Here is a 19,857-nt window from a genome sequence, read left to right as displayed (position 1 = left end):
TTGCGTAACTTTCTTGCGAATGGGAAGAAGCGCGCGAGAGCGAAAACATCGCAATATTAAAATTTAGTTGTTAGTCTTGTTAGGTTGTAGACACAGGTACGGCAATTCAGAAGATAAACATGTCTCTACAGCCTTACAAACAAACCATGCGAAAGGTGTCGCAGCCACCATTGGATTAGTGCTGTTCGCCGTGTGCACACGGCGAACAGCGAGCAACATGATATCAATGTTTACAAGATTCTCAATGGAATGACTCCAGCTACCTTTATCTAGGACTCAGACAAGACGTTTCACATGTCATCTGGTACACAGCAGGTGTGATTAAGTTCTGCAACAAATATGTGAAAGAACGTGATTCTAGCTTTGGAATAACACACGACGGAAACGAGTTTCCACGTTTTACAGTGACACATACGTTGTGAATCTTTGAACAGACAAAAAGCACAGCAGCTTATTAAGATGATTTCACCAAGGGACCTCGTACTGATTGATAAAGGGCTTTCTGGAATTCAAGGCCTTAGTGAGAACAAAGATCCAATTCTGCTGATGCCTCCAATTTCATGTCTAGTGCGCAGTTTTGAGAGTAGGAGATGCAAGATAATGACTACATTGCTCACGTTCGCAACCATGCCAAACGTGCCATTCAGTGCGTAAAAGTTTACGTCTCCTGAACGGAAAAAATACCTGCAACTTTAATCTGACGTGTGAATAGGACACATAATTGCTGTCGTGTTCTAGCTAACTTACACTTCACATCAGCAAACAAATGTCTGTTGATTAACATGTGATTTATTTTGTACAGTACTGCACATCAGTAAAAATGCCAAAAAAGGTCCTACACGGAGAAACCACATAAGGCCCAGCACGGCATACCGCCGGAGAACTAGGAAGTTATTCGTGTCTGGGCGCCCGTGGCGCATGTGTCGGGAAATCGCAGCGCCGCCTGTTTAGTGCAGCAGGCCTATACAAACTACGTAATTACATGATGATACCGTCGATACCAAGTTGGTATCAAGAGTTGTTACGAGATAAAATAGAGGAAATTGACAATTTGGCGCCAGTGAGTGCCACTTGGGCGACGATATTACAAAATGTTTGAAGTATATAGATTGGGCTGGTTGGCGTAAATCCACACGCGACCAAAGGAAAAAACACGAAAAAAAAAAAAAAACACAGCGCCTTTTGTGTGGGCTTGTCTCCCGTTTGCTCTTTGGTCGCTTGAAACTGAACGATTTGACCAAACGCTACTTCGCAGGCTGTAGCAAGGGAAACAGTTATGGGCCTTCGCAATTAAATGATGACATATTCGATATCACGTTTATATCGAGAGCTATCACGAAATAAAACGGAAGATATGGAAAATTTGGCGTCTGCGAGTGCTATCTGGGCAATGATTCTATCAAACGCGACTTCGTTGGAGCAGAAATTTTGGTGCGGAACTAAATATACGTATTCAAAATCGAAGTCGTGTATATACCCAAATCCCAGCAATGGCTAGGAATACAGAAGGTCACCGACACACGAGGCGGTAAAGAAGTAGAGAACACTGAGTGAATTTTATTTTAGTGTATTTACAATACTTGAGTTTGAGTTTGATTATAGGAAAAAAAACACAGAAGACATGGAATTCGTCGCTGCCGAACTCTGCTACTCCCACAAAGGAAATGAAATGAATGAAAGGAGAAAGAAAAGATGAAAAGGTAAAAACAGAAACATCACGCCTCCACCGTGACCACCGAACTGTCCACCGAACTGTACGTGCATATGCGTAGCTACATCCCCTAGAAGTGAACTGAAGGGCAAGACACTAACAGGAACGGGAAACTCGACGACACATGCCCAGAATACTGGTAGAGCCCTGGACCGGTATTTACAATACTGTTTACCCATAGTTGGGTGTTGCGGTTTCTAACTCAAAGCTCCATATGTCAGATTTTGGCTTCCGGAGGTAGGGAAAATTTGATCAGCGAAACCAAAATATCACGATAATGATCTTTTTCGTGGGGTTTATTTTGAAGCGCGTCCGGCGGTGTGTTATCGCTATCTCTGAATGACACGACACGTCTGCCGCCCCACGCCTGGAATGGAAACATTTCCGTGATGTGATCCAGCTGGTGAAAGTATTTCCACCGGGGCGATATTCGTCCCTTACAAGTTACAACTACAAATCTAGAGTGCGTCGGATGCGTCGTATTTTTTTAAATTCCGTGTTAGCGCCGCGAAGCAACTGCGGCTATGAACGGCGTACAGATGTGGACAGATGGAGAGAGGACAACAGGAAGGAGTGGGGGACAGGGGGTTACTATGCGTCCTGGGCCGACTTCTGGGGGAACTATGCCGACATTCGTCTGGAAAGTCTTCGGAAAAACCAGGGAAAACCTCAGACAGCACAGCCGGTGACATTTCTTGATTAAGATGAAACAATGCTTAGATCATGGTAATCGGGGACTCGCAAACGTGCGTCGCATGTGCATGGCTTGCAAAGCACCCCCCCCCCTCCCACCAATAATCAAGCATTCTGCATGAAACCAGGTTTTCCGGCATTGTTTTTACCCTTGCTCGATGTATGCAGTATTCTCCTGTCGATGTTAGGAAGTACAATCACATTCGAGCAGATCTTGTGACTCATGAACCTCAACAACTAGTTATAGCGACCTGGTCTGCACGTGCATTTTGATAAGCTACACTGTAAGTGATATGATAGTTAAGCTGTAATAGTGAAGAGAAGTGAAGAGAATGGCATCATCTTAATTATTACACTAAGTTTACGGACTTGCAGCATAGCAGCAGCCCCTCCGGATGTCAACCGCGAAAAACTATACGGTGCAGGGAGGCGCAGAGAAAAGAAAAAAAAAGAAAGGAAAAAAAAGATAGAGATGGATCAGTACAAGAATCATTGTGTGGATTTTTTTAATTATTTCTCCTTTCCCCAATTTTTCTTTTCTCTTTCACGTTGAAAACGTAAGCAGAATCAACAATACAGTGTGTAAGCCGACAATTTCAGTGCTCCTGAACGTTGGGATAATCGTTTGTGAAGAACTATGTACGAAGAACTACAACAACAGAAACAACAGATCATCTTTCATCAGACTTTCATCTTTCATCGTTGATTTCTTAGGCAATTTGAGGCTTTGTTTGTATCTGTCCCTTCTATGTGTTCCAGCCTTAGAACATCAGTTTCTATCTTGTTGAACAGGTGCCGCTTGCGTCGATTTCCGTCGTATGAATGTGCATATGAGTGAGCAAAAATGTAAGAGTGAAAGGAGGGTGAGTGAGAGTGAGTGGCTGGTTTGTCGTCCCTTCAGATGACGCACCCCGAAGGTCGCTGGAGAGGCGTGTTAGGTTAGCTCAATTGGTAGAGCCTTGGACCGGTAATCCAGAAGATGTGGGTTCGATCCCTACAGCTGGCTAACCTTTTCAGTGACTTTCATCTTTCATCGTAGATTTTCAATGTCTCATTTGGAAAAGTGCTCCTTTGTTTCTGTTGGTGTGTCAGGTGAAGTTTTTTATTGATGAACTGTACATGCGAATGCGTAATAACTATACGGCTCAGCTGTTTTTATCCCATATTTTTTATGCTAAGGTACTTTGCTATAATTGCGGTGATTTCCAGGGATTTGATTACAGCCCCCCCACCCACCCCCAGAGAGGTGTACACTCCCCTGATTTTTTCCAACACCCCCGTGAAATTCCTGAGATTGCTTAATACAGCTTGGCCACCAACGCATATACCCATAGATATGTAATCATAAATATATACCCCCTATGGTTCGCTCCACTCGAAATCACGCAGTCATCTTATCACGCCCTCTCCCGTATCTTGGCTTCTATGTGCATTTGTGATAGTGCGGCGCCAGCCCCTTGTATCATTGTGCCAAAGGCACATTCGTGACGGCTTATACTATTGCCCTTCCCACTGTGATTGTGACGTAGGTGACCACAAAATCCGTAAAATACCGCAGCAGAGCCCCTTGCCACCAGCTGCGGTGGCGCAGCGGTAACGCGTGCGCTTGGAGACTGGGAGGTCCACGGTTCGAATCCGCGGGCCGGCTGTGCCGTCTGGGGTTTTTCCTGGGTTTCCCTCAGATGTGTACAGTGGCACAGTTCCCCTGAAGTCGGCCCATGGACGCAGCTATCCTCCCCCCGAGCGGATTCCGCTCGGTCTTCCACTTCACCCTTTCCTCTCTTCCTCTCCGCCACCTTTCCCTTCCCGAGAAACATACCGCCTAATCGGGCAGGCAGACCTCTCGGGATCCTCCCAACGACACTCCTCCTCGAGCCCCTTACCTCTTTAAACATGCGGGCGAAACCTCTTTAAACATGGTTCCAAACAGATATTATCAACGACTTATGATGCTCTTCTAGGGGGATTGCAACAGAAGCGACCACAAAACTCAGAAAAGGCAGCAGCAGAGTCCTTTAAAATGTGCGAATCCCCTTGTATCATGGTACCAAAGGCATATGACGGCGTGTGCTATGCCTTTCTACTGGGATTGCGAAAGAGGAGACCGCAAAATTCGGATAGGGTGGCAGCAAGGCTTTTTAAAACGGGCGACACTCCCTGCATCATGGACCGAGAGACCTGTTATCAGTGGGTTGTGGAATGCTATTCTGTTGGGGTTATAACGCAGGCGATCGCCAAATTCGGAAAACGGGGCAGCAGAACTCTCCTAAACGAGCAAAACCCCTTGTGTCATGCTGCCAAAGACAACAACTTAGACTATGCCATTCTACCGGGATCATGACACACGCGACTGCAAATATCGGAAAAGGATGCAGCATAGTCATTCAAAACGAGCGAGACCCCCTGCATCATGCTGCCAAAGACATGTCATCAATGGCTTGTGCTATGCCCTTGTACCAGGCCTTGGACAACGACGAAGATGGCCACGCCGCCTGGAGCACCGGCCTCAGTTCCACCGGCGTGGCCATGGAGATAGGCCACCGTCATCGCCTCTCCGTGGCATATACCATCATCGCCGGTCGGGACTCATGTAGGGGAACACCACCTCCTCTACATTTGGTGACCCGAACGATGAACACAAAGTTCGGAGCAATTCGGCCCTTCGCCACCCGAAATTTTTGACAAAATCGACGAGCACTACCAAGGCAAGATATCCCTGGAAGCCACCACCGTTACCCGACGCATCACTACCGACACGCCGACCGCATCCGTCCCGCTTCCGTCCACGCTACCGTTCCGACCGACCACGCAACGTCCGGACTCATCATCCCATGCGCCCACCGACCCGCTTCACGGCTTCCAGGGACCGACCTGCGCTATCCACGGCCTCCGGCACACTCACGACCCACCGCTTCATTTCATGCATCCTGCATCTCGACGCGCATTTGCTGCCGGCCGCGACACCTGAGTAACGTGCTCGCCTGCCATTTTCGGCAGTCGCGGCAGCAGACGCCACGGCACGCATCAGCCGGCGTCTCGGCAGCAGAGGTCGGCACTTTGGACCGCCGCCCACTCATGCTCACTCACCAGCAACTCGACTCATTGCCCGCTCACTCATGCTCACTCACCGGCAGCTCAGCTCACTGCCCGCTCACTCATGCTCACTCACCGGCAGCTCAGCTCATCGCCCGCTCACTCATGCTCACTCACCGGCAGATCAGCTCATCGCCCGCTCACTCATGCTCACTCACCGGCAGCTCAGCTCATCGCCCGCTCACTCATGCTCACTCACCGGCAGCTCAGCTCATCGCCCGCTCACTCATGCTCACTCACCGGCAGATCAGCTCATCGCCCGCTCACTCATGCTCACTCACCGGCAGCTCAGCTCATCGCCCGCTCACTCATGCTCACTCACTGGAAGCTCAGCTCATTGCTCGCTCACTCATGCTCAATCAACGGTAGCTCAGCTCATCGCTCGCTCACTCATGCTCACTCAACGGCAGCTGAGCTCATCCCTCGCCCACTCATGCTCACTCACTGGCAGCTGAGCTCATTGCCCACTCACTCATGCACACTCACATGTTCATCGCTCGCTCACTCATGCTCACCTTCTTCAGGATGCTCACTCATGCTCACCTGCACAGGAAAACTTGTATTACATGTACGTACGAGGGCCGTGGTCGGAACTCGGGAGATATCGCTCCTGTTGGGGCGGTGGTAATCTTGCGGGATACAGGTTATAGAGCAATGCAGGACAGAGGAGTAGCGACAAAGGGGGGGGGGGGGCTGAAGCCTTCTCTCGAAACCGCACCTTTGGTAGTACATTTCGGAGAGGTAAGAGAGAGAGAGAGAAACCCCTCCCCTCCCATATAAACCTTCCTGTTTTTTTTTCTGGCTACGCCCCTGATGCAGTACACTTATCACCAAAAATGTAATGGGCTACACGCTTATGAAAAAGAGAGTCAAAAGGTAGTAAAATGGTGCTCGGGCTCTGACACCATCGCCTACGGAGAGGGCGTTGCAGCGACTTCCATGATTGTATTTAATTAAGGGGGTTGCGTGCACTTCCGTCATGGAGGGGTGTTAGCCTCACTCCCCAATGTTTATGACGAGGTTTTCTAGACTATGCAACAGTGAAGTCCCGTACTCTTATTCATTTGTTAAAATTATCGAGAGACACCTGCAACTAATGATAGAAGAGATGAATGAAGCGATGTCATCTCAGTTCAGGCAAGTCGGTCCCCTTTGGTCCTCCGATTTCGTTGATTCTTTTTTATGCTAAAGCCACGCCTCTATGATGCACAGTGCCACTGGTCCGAAACTTGAGATCGCAGCAGTTGCCGGGAAAAAAATTGACGAGCGTGCCTGGGTGGCGTCGTGCGCTTCACAGAATCTTCCTCGGGTGGTAATTTGAGGCCGTCTTGTCCGCACCACGAACGCGCTAGAGGAGCGCGAATTTTTTTGCGCGTTCTACAGATGCCGGACTACCACATCATTTTAAAAAACGGACATTTCCTCTCACGAACTGTTCTATAGAAAATCGCGAAAACGCTCGTGAGCGCGATTTTGCGCACATTTTAAACTTTTATTACGGAAGAAGTACGCATGGTAGAATTACGAACTCTGCACCAAATGAAAAATAATTAATTGCTCTTTCCAACGACGTATTACGCATAAATGCGAGTGTTACTGTAGAATAGGTAGAATGAGACGAACCATGCTCCCTCCGTGAAAATACGCGAAGTTCGTAGGTCAATTCCTCAAAAACCCCACCTTTAATTTTGTCAAAAAAAAAAGTGCATGGAATCCTGATTATATTACCTTTCCAATGGTGTAAAACTTGTGTATTCTAAAAGTTTAGAACCGAAATGCCAGCGCGCATAAAGAGAGCATGTACAACGCGGCCATGCGGTTCCAACTACGGCCACCCTTCGGCGTTTGTACTGATCGTCGACTGAGGGAACCTGGCTTCCACGTATCTATGCTACACTCCATTTCATCACCTGTCGTGCCTATGATGGAGATTTAATGCCATATCGTATTTCGACTACGGACAGGCTGCAAAGAAGAAACTTTGGTATCAGGTTGCGTGACGCGGAGGCTATATTCTCTTTCACCCAAACTTTGTGCCCGCGTCCCATCGCCTTTGCCGGATGTACATACGGATTATAAGTAATAAACAAACCCGCACTGGGGACAGCAGACGCCAGACTTCCTAACAAAAATGACCTTGCTGCGGTGTGGACAGGTTCATTTGGTCGCCGCGTGTGGCCAATAATGCACGGACCTGCCGTCGACGATGCAGCGGATGAGTGAGGTGTCTGAATAACTTTGGGTTCGTCAGCGTTGGAAGTCATCTCCATGGCTCGGAACATTTATAGTGAGGAACGTGCGTTTTGTGCCGATTATGCACGTCGACATCGGAAAAGGATTCTTCGCCAGAGTGGATTCACAACTGTGTCAAGCCTTGACATCGGCGCGCTGAAGGCGCTTCTCGACCCTGAGCGACGTGATGAAGTCAGCGGTGAGGACCAACTATGTAAGAATTGTGCTGCGCGCTTTCGTTCAGCAATTAGTGACCTATCGCAGTCCTCGCCCGTTGCTCTATCTGTTGCACAGACTATGTTCAGAGCGAGGACATTATTCAAGAAATTAATAAGAGTATTTCGACGGCAAATATAGACGTAACTCCGCTGCGGCAGCCGGGATCTCTCAAAAGGGTCGTATGCGTCACGGAAACGGAGAGAAGTTGGCGATGCATTGGGCAGGTCAATAAGCCTAAGAATACGTGATGCATATGACGTAGACGAACCGACCACATCCGGAACAGACTGCACGAGATGTTCTATCCTTTTGCGCAACATCAGGACCGCTTATCAGAAGTGCACCTCCAATCAAGAAAGATGCCAGATTCTTACGCTTCTTCCTGAAAACATGACGAAAAAAAATAGTAGGACTGATCCCGGATGCAACGAAATATGTGATAGAAAAATCAAAAAGTCTGAGAGGGAAGCAGGGAGTGTGGGCGATGCCGGACAATTATGGGGGCATCCTGTCAGCGAGAACGACGTACAGGTTGCACTCCGGTACTATCTTGAAGACGAAAAGGACTGTTCTGTCCAAAGTCCCAACAAAAAAGAGGGAAGAAAGTCGCTGTTGCAAAGCGCTTTATGACTCGTTCAAAACGGGAAACGTTTAGCCTGCTCAAGAGCGCTCATCCGGACATCAATATAGGACTGACGAAGTTGTACACACTTCGGCCTAAGTGGGTTCGCACAGACCCACGTCCGGAACAGAGCGTGTGTTTGTACTGCGCAAACTTTGATTTGATCATCGCCGCCATAAACAGTGCGTCATCCATCCAGCTAAGCAGAGAACAACTGTATGCGATGTCTGTATGTCCCGAGCCACAAAGGACATGCTTTTTGCAAGAGTGTCGCAGTTGTCAAGGGGCCAAAAGGAACAACCTACAGAAGCTAAGGATGGACCGTGCCGACGACGTTGATATGGCTCTCTGGGAATCTGGTGACCTCTTTAGGAAGACGCTAAAGGCATCGGTATTCCTGAAGGCGGTCAGGAAATGTGCTGCTCTGTACACCAAGCATGAATATATATACAACAAAGAAGCGCCATTTGGAACGAGAAGGCCTTCGTGGATCCAAGACATGTCGTCATGCACTTCGATTTTGCAGAAAACTGGAGAGTCAACTTCTCAAGTGAGGTCCAAGGGCGCTATTGGAAGGCGGATCAAATATCCTTATTCACCTGTGTTGTAACCACCATGTCTTCGACAAAAAGTTTTGCAACAGTGAGTGACGACCTATCTCACGATACTACACATGCCCTTCTTGCCCTCCAAAACATAACCAAGGCTATACGAGACATCCTGCCCGTGTTTTTCCATGTGGTATACGTGTCCGACAGTGCAGCAGCGCACTTTAAGAACAGGTACCAGCTCTATGAAATGGGAAAAAACAACTTATTACTGCGATGGATTTTCTCTGCCAGTGGCCATGGAAAAAATGTGTGCGATGGGGTCGAGGGCTCTTTGAAACATATAGCAAGCTTGGATAACTTGCGATGTCCACCCGCTGAAGCTATTCAAACCGCTGAAGACTTTGTGTGCGCTCTCAAAAAGAAGGAACACGCCACGGAACTGCTGCACATTCCGTCGGCTCAGGTTGCAGCTTTCGAAATTCGAAAAAGGATGAATGGGAGCTGGTTCGGCCAGTGACAGGGATCCGTTCATGCCATGTGTGGTACAAAGCATCTGAAAGTCATGCAGTATCTGGAGTTCAGCTAGCAAGAACCGCCGAGGACATGTTTGAACCTCGGTCATAGCTGCGTTGTTTTCAGCACGTCGAACGATCCACACACTACGTCTGGCTGGTGATGTTTTCGAGAATGTGCATACAAATCTATGTTTTCCAACAGAATCAGTTTGTGATGCCGCTCACACATAGGTGACATTTGTTCCCGATTCCGCTTTCAGAGCTGTGTTTTGTATTTAAAATGTATGTATGGCTCTTCCATGCACCGCAACTATATTTTACTCTTGTTTTAGTGTCTTTCGTAAATTCTCTCTAAAGGTGAGCAATAGCAAAGCCAGTCACCAAATAAACCACTCTACCGGCTTGCAATGTTGTATTATTCCTGTACTTCTGTGCGTATCAATGTATTAGGCCAGCTGCCCTGCTTCAAGGTAGTTAAATACGGACCACATCTCAAGCGCCTGTCAACAGAAAACAAAAGATTAGAACGAAAGATGGAACCGTAGGGCCGCGTTGTACCTGCTCTCCTCATGCACTTAACATGACAGCAACGTTTGTTCTTTGCACCCTGTCCTTAGTCGAAATACGATATGGCACGAAATGCCTGTTGGTATTTCTGCGTGTAATGTACCGCCACCAGTGGGCGAAAGCGCAATGTTTCGTTTTCTTTGTTATGTTTGGTAGGTTTGGTATATATTGCACTGCTCGCGCCCAGCGCATTCATTAAAAAAGGGAAAGCGTTGAAGTTGGATCAGCCACGTCTCGGTTCCTCTTCCTGTCTCCGTTCCAGAACACCTAGGTTGCCCTGCGTTGCACTCCTAACAGGTTATGGGCCCAGGCCAGCGCATCGGGAATCTTTTTCTGGACCGGCATCTAAGACGCCAGTTGTGACTGCGGACGGCATCACGGGATCTGAGCTCGGTATCCTTGACATCGCTTTTGGTTTCCGCTGACGTACGCCGGAATCCGTTGAGGAGCAAGAGGCTTGGACGGGGCACGGCTGCTGCGAAAGACGAGTCAAGAAGACGACGTTAAGCAGTGAGTTCTCGAGGAACATGTCCGCGACGGATGAGTTTAAGCTTACCAAGCTGTCCTCGGACAACTACCATTCATGGTCAATACGGGTTCGGGCTGCCTTGGTCCAGAAGGGATGCTGGGAAGCCATCGATCCCGGATACGCCGAAGAAATGACCGACCAAGAGAAGAAGAATGATAGCAAAGCCCTCACATTCCTATTTCTCGTCGTTGAAGATAATTATCTAGACGACATTGGCACCAGTTCAAGAGCTAAGGAGGCTTGGGATACGCTGCATGAAATGCACTCCAAGTTTGGGCTCCTACACATCCTTCAATTAATGCGGGATTTCTTCAACGTGAAGATGAAGCGAGAAGAAGAAATGAGGGACTACTTGGGCAGACTCATGGAACTGCACAGGAAGCTGACTTCTGCTGGTCATGGTTTCACGGACACGGAGGTAGCATTGGTAATGCTCATGGGTCTCCCAGATACGTACGAGCCACTCATCCTAAACCTCGAACAGGACGAGGAAGCTTTAACTACGAAGACTGTGAAGACAAGGCTTCTCGTCGAAGAGAAAAGAAAGTCCCGTCGTCAGGATGGGCACGCTGTGGAAGAAGACGGACAGACCGCAGCTCTCATCACCCAAGCTTATGGGAGACGGGATGACAGACAAGGGAACCAAAATCTATTTTCAAGGCCTGAGGAAAAGAGGAGAGTACGCTGTTTTGCCTGTGGCAAGATAGGGCATATTGCCAAAGACTGTGACCAGTTCCCCAGAGAAGAGAAGAGTGGGCCACAGAGAAGACGAATGAGCTCTGAGAAGAGGATAGTTGGGCACAAGGCACTCTGCATTATGAATAGCGTGTCGCAGGACTCCTACGTCTGGCACCTCGATAGCGGCGCCACGGATCATATGACGTCACATAGGGCCAAGCTGACAGACTTTCAGCCCTGCGATTCAAATGTCCAGACAGCAAGTAAGGAATCCATGCGCGTCATCGGCAAAGGGCGCGTCCAAATACAGCTGGCTGAAGAGCATGGAGGGACAAACCTCACTCTCGAAGACGTACTTTACGTGCCCGACTTGAACTGCAATCTTCTTTCTGTAGGAAAAATTGAAGAGCGCGGATTGCGTGTCACCTTTGCTGAAGGCTCAGCTGAAGTTACCGAAAACACTGGTGCGATAATCCTCACTGCAACTCGTGAAGGACGGCTGTACCAAATCAGCGAATCTCAAACGGAATCGAAAGGTCCGCGGTTGAGGGATCTGTCCTTGTGGCATAGACGGCTGGGACATCTCCATCAAGAAGCGGTACGGCAGCTGTGTGGAATAAACGAAGAGGAGCGTACAGGGGACGTCTGCGGAACCTGTTGCTTGGGAAAGATGAGAAGACGAAGCTTTCCAAAAGCCGAAGCCACTCGAGCAAAGGCACCACTTGAACTGGTACACTCTGATGTAGCGGGAAGGATCACTCCGACGTCGCAGGGAGGATCGAGTTACTTTGTCACATTCATCGACGATTACTCGAGATACACAGTAGTATATCCGATCAAGACAAAGGATGAAGTCATCCAAAAGTTTGACGAGTACAGACGCATGGCAGAGAACCTGCACAACAGGACGATCAAGACACTCCGCAGCGACAATGGAGGCGAGTATACCAGCAGAGAGTTCAACGAGTACTTGATAAGGCACGGAATTCGACGGCAACTATCGATACCTGGAACGCCTGAACAGAATGGAGTTGCGGAACGAATGAATCAAACACTGCTGGACACGACCAGATGTCTACTCATTGAGTCTGGAGTGACCAAAGAGCTCTGGGCGGATGCATTAGTTACTGCATGTCACATCAGGAACAAGTGCTCATCGAAGGCAATTGGAGGACAGTCCCCAGAAGCTTTCTGGTCAGGGAGCGATGTGGTACTAAATCATCTACGGGTGTTCGGGTGCCGTGCATGGAGTGCGCGGAGCCGGAGGAAGCACAGAGGAAAGCTGGACCCGAAAGCAGAAGAGTGTGTCTTCGTCGGGTATCCACAAGGAGTAAAAGGCTATAAGCTACTGAGTCTGAAAGACGGATCCTTCTTCGTGAGTCGCGATGTTGTCTTTAATGAGGAGTTCTTTCCGTGCAAGCACGCCCACTCCAAAGACACCGACATTGAAGTGTCCGACGACGGTCACATCGCAATTACCTTTGACGCAGAAGAAGGTTATAAAGAAACTGGGAGAACAGCCGAACACTTCGACACCAGCGATCAGAGAGACCCTGGAGGAAGTGCAAGGGCAGAAGTCCACGCAGAGACTCCCCCGGTGGACATCCAAGTGGAAGTCTCCACGCTGAGGCGCTCAGAAAGGCTAGCAAACAAGAGACTGCAAGCAGGGGCCAGTCACGTGACGTGCGTTGCCAAACAAGCCGATAGCAAAGATCCGAAGACCTTTGATGAAGCGCTAGCAGCACCTGATAGAGAAGAGTGGGAATCTGCTATTAACTGCGAGTTAGACAATCTAAAAACCTTCGGAACGTGGGAAATTGTGCCTCGACCAAAGAACAGACAAGTCACAAAATGCAAGTGGGTGTTCCGCAAAAAGTACAACGCAAACGGCGAGCTGGAGCGCTATAAGGCACGCCTAGTGGCATGTGGCTATTCGCAAGTGGAGGGAGTGGATTTCAGTGAAACCTTTTCGCCCGTTGTAAAGCTGAAGAGCGTGAGGACACTGCTGGCCTTAGCCGTAGAAAGAGGGTGGAAGATTCACCAGGTGGACGTCACAGCAGCCTACCTAAACGGGACATTAAGGGAGACAATATACATGGAGCAGCCTCAGTCCTTTGAGCCACAGGACCAAGACGAAGTCTGCCTTCTACGGAAAAGTCTCTATGGGTTACGACAATCCGGGAGAGAATGGAATTACACCTTGGACAAATTCTTGAAGTCCGATGGCATGAAGAGAGCCAAGTCAGACCCTTGTGTCTACGTCTCTCCACACAAGCAGTTGATTATAGGGGTCTACGTGGACGACTTGCTCATCATATCTAAAGACGATGAAGAAATTGCAAAGTTCAAGCGACGGCTTGGCGAAAAATTTGAGATAAAGGACTTGGGAGAGGCTAGTCACATTCTCTCAATACGCTTGAAGCGAAATGCGAACGGGGATCTATCTCTCGACCAGGCAGTCTACGCTGAAGAGATCCTGGAGGCTTTCGGTATGTCGAACGTAAAAGGGACATCCTCACCCCTGGATCCCGGAAGCAAGTACCAAAGGGCGGAGAGCGGTAGCTCAAGTGGAGAGCTTGGACGAAAGTACAGACAAGCGGTTGGAGCACTACTGTACCTCTCGGGCGGAACAAGGCCGGATCTAGCGTTCGCAACTGCCTACATGAGCCAATTTAGCGACAACCCGAGCGAGGAGCACTGGAATGGAATAAAACATATCCTTCGCTACGTGAAGCAAACAATCAATCATGGGCTCGTTTACCGCCGAAGCGGAAACTGCGTACAGGCCTTTTGCGACGCGGACTGGGCTGGAGACAAGACGGACCGAAAGTCGTTCAGCGGATACGCGGTCACTTTGGCAGGTTCTGTTATCTCATGGAGCAGTAAAAAGCAGCGAACTATCGCGCTGTCAACAGTCGAAGCAGAATACATGGCAATGTGTCATGCAGCAAGGGAGGTGCTATGGCTTCAGCACTTCGCAGAAGAAATCGGGGCCCAAGAGTTCACACGGAAACCACAAGTGTTGTTTGCTGACAACCAGGCAGCAATCTCTCTTAGCAAAAACCAGATAACATCAGAACGGAGCAAGCACATTGACATCAAGTACTACTTTCTTCGAGAGAAGATCGAAGAGGAAAAATTGGACCTGCAGCACATTGAGTCTTCCAGAAATCCTGCCGACATCTTCACAAAGGCCCTGTCAGGAACGAAAACTGCAGAACACCGTAATAACCTTGGCATCAAGACATGTGTATAGATTATGGTGTCAGTACATTAGGGGGCGTGTTGGTATTTCTGCGTGTAATGTACCGCCACCAGTGGGCGAAAGCGCAATGTTTCGTTTTCTTTGTTATGTTTGGTAGGTTTGGTATATATTGCACTGCTCGCGCCCAGCGCATTCATTAAAAAAGGGAAAGCGTTGAAGTTGGATCAGCCACGTCTCGGTTCCTCTTCCTGTCTCCGTTCCAGAACACCTAGGTTGCCCTGCGTTGCACTGCTAACAATGCCCATCTCAGGCACAGGAGGTAATGAAAGCCAGGTCCCCTTCGTCGACGATCAGTACAAACGCCGGAGGGTGGCCGGAGTTGGAACCGCATGGCCGCGTTGTACATGCTATCCTTATGCGCGCTGGCATTTCGGTTCTAAACTTTTAGAATACACAAATTTTACACCATTGGAAAGGTAATATAATCAGGATTCCATGCAATTTTTTTTGCCAAAATTAAAGGTGGGGTTTTTGAGGAATTGACCTACGAACTTCGCGTATTTTCACGGAGGGAGCATGGTCCGTCTCATTCTACCTATGCTCCAGTAACAGTCACATTTATGCGTAATACGTCGTTGGAGAGAGCAATTAATTATCTTTCATTTGGTGTGGAGTTCGTAATTCTACCATGCGTACTTCTTCCGTAATAAAAGTTTAAAATGTGCGCAAAATCGCGCTCACGAGCGTTTTCGCGAGTTTTTATAGAACAGTTCGTGAGAGGAAATGCCCGTTTTTTAAAATTATGTGGTAGTACGGCATCTGTAGAACGTGCAAAAAAATTCGCGCTCCTCTAGCGCGTTCGTGGTGCGGACGAGACGGCCTCAAAGTACCACCCGAGGAAGATTCTGTGAAGCGCACGACGCCACCCAGGCACGCTCGTCAATTTTTTTCTCGGCAACTGCTGCGATCTCAAGTTTCGGACCAGTGGCACTGTTCATCATAGAGCTGTGGCTTTAGCATAAAAAAGAATCAATGAAATCGGAGGACCAAAGGGGACCGGCTTGCCGGAACTGAGATGAAATCAAGTACATAGTTGTATTCCTGAAGATCTTGCTCACTCATGCTCACTCAACTCGCTGTTTGCTCACTCATGCTCACTCAACTCGCCACTTGCTCACTCACTCACTCAACTCGCCGCTTGCTCACTCATGCTCACTCATCATCCGCTCAAATCTGTGTTTGCTCACTCATCCTCTGCTCAATTCTCTGCTTGCTCATTCATGCTCACTCATCCTCTGCTCAAATTTCCGTTCGCTCACTCATGCTCCGCTCATTTGCCAAAATGAGCATGAGTGAGCATGGGTGAGCATGCTCATGAGTGAGCTTTGCCGAGGTATGCTCGGCAGTCCTATGCTCGGCAGTCCTCATGGCTACGCAGCCTCACTTCATGGGACCCTACGAGCTCTCGCTCCCGTGCCGGTTGCGGCACCCCAACGACTCCAACGCCCGACCACGACTTCGACAACGTCAACTATAATCTCTGGCAAACCTCATCTCGGCCGCTCCCGCCCCACCCATCGACCTCCGCCTGCAACGTGTGCTGTGCCGCCCGTGGACATGTCCAGCAGTGCGCGTCATCCACGGTCACTCTTGCTCCCTCCCTCCCGGTATCGACGTAGATCACCGTTCTTCTTTTTCGCCGCTCCGCGTCTGAGGGGGGAGCACTGTAGCAGGCCGTGGACAACGATGAAGATGGCCACGCGTCCGGAGCACCGGCCTCAGTTCGACCGGCGCGGCCATGGAGATAGGCCACCGTCACCGCCTCTCCGTGGCATTCCATCATCGCCGGTCGGGACTCATGTAGGGGAACACCACCACCTCTACACCCTTCTTGTAACAGAGGCTACCGCAAAATCGGGAAAACTCGGCAGCAGAGCCCTTTAAAACGGTCGATACCCCTTTAATCATCCCTTACCCCTTAATCATGGTGGCAAGGTCATATTACATTTACATAAAAAGACGCGACGGCTTATGTCATGCACCTCTCCTGTGATTGTACCGGAGACTACCGCAAAATATGGAGAAGGCGGCAGCAGGGCCCTTTACAATGACTCAAACGACTTGTATCATGGTGCCAAAAAGATACTATGAACGGCTTATGCTATGCCCTTACACTTGGATTGTAACAGAGGCTACCGCAACGTTCGGAAGCAAATGGAGCCCTTTAAAACGTGCGAAATCCCTTTATTCGTAGTGCCAGGGCACACCGTACACACTGTACATGGAGAGGTCGAGTTCGAGGAAACTGCTTACAAAACGGCACTAGCGAAGGCAAAAAAAGAAAAACATAAAAAGAGAAGGTGAAATGCTATCAAATTTTGGGCTTAATGTGTTCTGATATTAAAATAAAATCAAAAGTGTCCTAATCTAGTTTTACGAGATGTATACGTGAAATACAGATTTCGGTGTTTAAGCCCCGTACCATTTTCCCCTTTTGCGCTCTGAGAGGTCGCTTTTGACAAAATAATTTCCAAAAGTGCACCTGTGATGCCAAATGGCCAATTTCATCAACTCCGGCGCTTACTATCATTTTATATAAATAATATATATAATAATATACTAATTTTATATAATAATAAAAATAATATTAAACATGTCCTTAACTGATTTTCTAATAGGTATATGTGAAAGTAAGTTCACGGGGCTTGAACCCCGTACCTTGTTCCCCAGTTGCACCCTGAGAGGTCGCGTTTGAAAAAATCGCTTCAAAACCGGCACTGGAAATGTCCGCACGGCCAATTTCATCAACTGCGGCGCTTAATATCAACTGATATAAAAATGCTATTAAAGATGCCCTAAGCTGATTTTGTAATATGTACAGGGTGTCTCGGAAAACGTGTCATTGAATTATAATAAAAAACTACGCCACCTAGAATAATGCGGTCAACGGCATTTGCTCTTGGTAGGTTTTTGTCACCTCCTGATGTGCATGTCATGTAACCTAAGTTTAATTATGCAAATTTTTGCGAAGTGAACTCGGAAATTCGCCAAGCAGAGGTCACTTTTTACCCCACCAACATGAAGATCGAGCGTGCCGAATTTACTCAAATTCATGATAATTTACAGTAATATTCAGGATCTATCCTATCGGGAAAAATAACCTAACATCATGGTTCTCGGGGCACTTGAGTATAACGCGCGATGACTTTCTGAGCGGAATCGCTCTCAGTCCGACGAAAGGAGGTTCAAAAGCCAGCCCACAGAGTGATAGTAGAAAAAGTAACAGTTCCTAAAATTGGGAGAGGGAAAATATTATCCCAGGGAAAGTCAAACGCGATAAGCCATGCCTGTGTTATCTCTACAAAACCTGTAGGAAATACACAGAAAAAGCGGTGCTTCTTGAAAAGAGCGAACAACTCGAGACCGTGTATTTGAAAGTGCCGCGTCGTCTGCTAAACTACCGAGTGTTGCATAATTAGGGGCGCTGACGTTGCTGCTCAGTCGCGCCACCTGGCTCAGAGAAACAGGCCCCATGCGGACAGATGAAGAGAGGACAGCAGGAAGGAATGCGGACAGGGGGATTAGTATGAGTCGTGGGCCGACTTCATGTGGAACTGTGCCTACATTCGTGCAGAAAATCTTCGAAAAACTTCGGACAGCACAGCCGGTGGTAGGATTCGAACCCGCCACCTCCGAGTCTTCAGCCAACCAATGAGCGGGAAGTCCTAACCCGCTAGGCCATACCGTTGGTGTGTCCTTCTACATGTGTCACCCTACAGTGTCTTCTACTACCCTACAGTTCCCCCCTATGCAGTGCGCCCTTAGTATAGCATGTCGATCGCAAAAAAGTAAGATGATAATACCCTACTGAAAAATCCTATATGTAGATCCTCATATGATGTTATTGGATATAGGACCTATAAGTGGTGTAGGTACCACAGGAGTTATAGGTTTTATAGGAGCAATATAGGTATTATAGGAGATGTAGGACCTGCGTCTCCTATATGATCTGTACACTGCGTGTATGGGGTCACGGTATGAAATTTGGCTGTGGCGATACATGCATACACATGCAATGAACAAAAATAATAAGAGAGGAGTACAATAAAATACTGTCTACTTCCCTTTATTTATTAATACCATTCACAATTTTTACATTCAAAGACACAGCTGTAAAGGCTTGCACTGCCGTGGAGCAGATGACGGAGTTGCATGGGTGAGGCGTATGCCTCATCTGTTTCACAGTAAACAGAAATCAGTGAAGAGCTCTGCAACGTACTTTGACGCGACTTACTTGATGTCTTTCAACATTTCCGTGACGTATCTGTTCATTTTCCCACGTCGTGTGTGTGCTGGCTCATCTGCGTTGTTCACGAAAATCGATCCGTGAAAAGCATCTGAAATTCACAAATTCGCCGTAAGTAGCAGGGCCGCTGGGGCATCACATGTGACATCTTCACCCTGATAAGCGTTGGAGGTTTACCAATAGGGACACTGAGCTAACAGATAGAGATAAGGCAATAGGAATCACAAGGGTAATATTCACACTGAGAGCATAAAGTAGGAGGAACCCACATGCTGGAAACGATACTGAACAAAAAGCACGAAACATGACACTACTGGCACGCAACTAACCTTTGCTTCACCACATCTAAGGGCTTCGGGACGTATCTTCCAACATGCACACAAGAAAGCACGTCCAGGCATCACCTGTAGAGCAGAATAACACATTCACAGCAGTTCGGTGCACCAGAGGAGCCCAGAGCCAGGGGAATGAACGTGTAGTATATTTCTATTGTCGGGAAAAACTCACGTGACCTCAGACGTCGGGCCAATCGTTGGGCCTCGGTAGAGTAGTTTTTTGCTTTGTTTTATTTTGTCTCCATGGGTGACGCGTGACGTAAAGCGACGCTGCCGAGGGGTTCTCTTTCCCTTTCCCCTCTGTTCTCTCCCCCGCTTTGGCGGTTCTGGATTTTCGTTCGCATCTGGTGAAATAAATAAAACGCGGAAGCGTTGGCTCTTTCTGTTGCACAAGGTGCTTTATTTTTCAGGATTGGTATTTCCAAATCACACATATGCAGTCTTCTGTATCTGCGCCAAACACGAACTTGACATGAACATTGTTTCTGAAGTTCGAGTAATATGCCGAAGCAACTTCACATTCACTGTTAGCTGATGTCTCTAGTGGAAGACTTCACAGTAGATCAGTAAATTCACTGCACAGGCACACACATTCACAAAT

General features: G+C 48.2%; 1 long non-coding RNA gene across 1 annotated transcript; it reads right to left on the bottom strand.

The window, feature by feature from the left end:
- Positions 1–18,725: 18,725 nt before the first annotated feature.
- On the bottom strand, positions 18,726–19,096 carry LOC135374456 (uncharacterized). The gene is made up of 2 exons (XR_010416907.1): positions 18,910–19,096; positions 18,726–18,849 (listed from the first exon to the last, which is right to left on the bottom strand). It is a non-coding gene; the product is annotated as an uncharacterized LOC135374456 (long non-coding RNA).
- Between the last annotated feature and the right edge of the window lie 761 nt (positions 19,097–19,857).

The sequence above is a fragment of the Ornithodoros turicata genome, chromosome 1 (assembly GCF_037126465.1).
Source record: "Ornithodoros turicata isolate Travis chromosome 1, ASM3712646v1, whole genome shotgun sequence".
Lineage (NCBI taxonomy): Eukaryota > Metazoa > Arthropoda > Arachnida > Ixodida > Argasidae > Ornithodoros > Ornithodoros turicata.
Note: the sequence above shows the minus strand (reverse complement) of the source record. Positions and strands in the feature narration are given on the sequence as shown.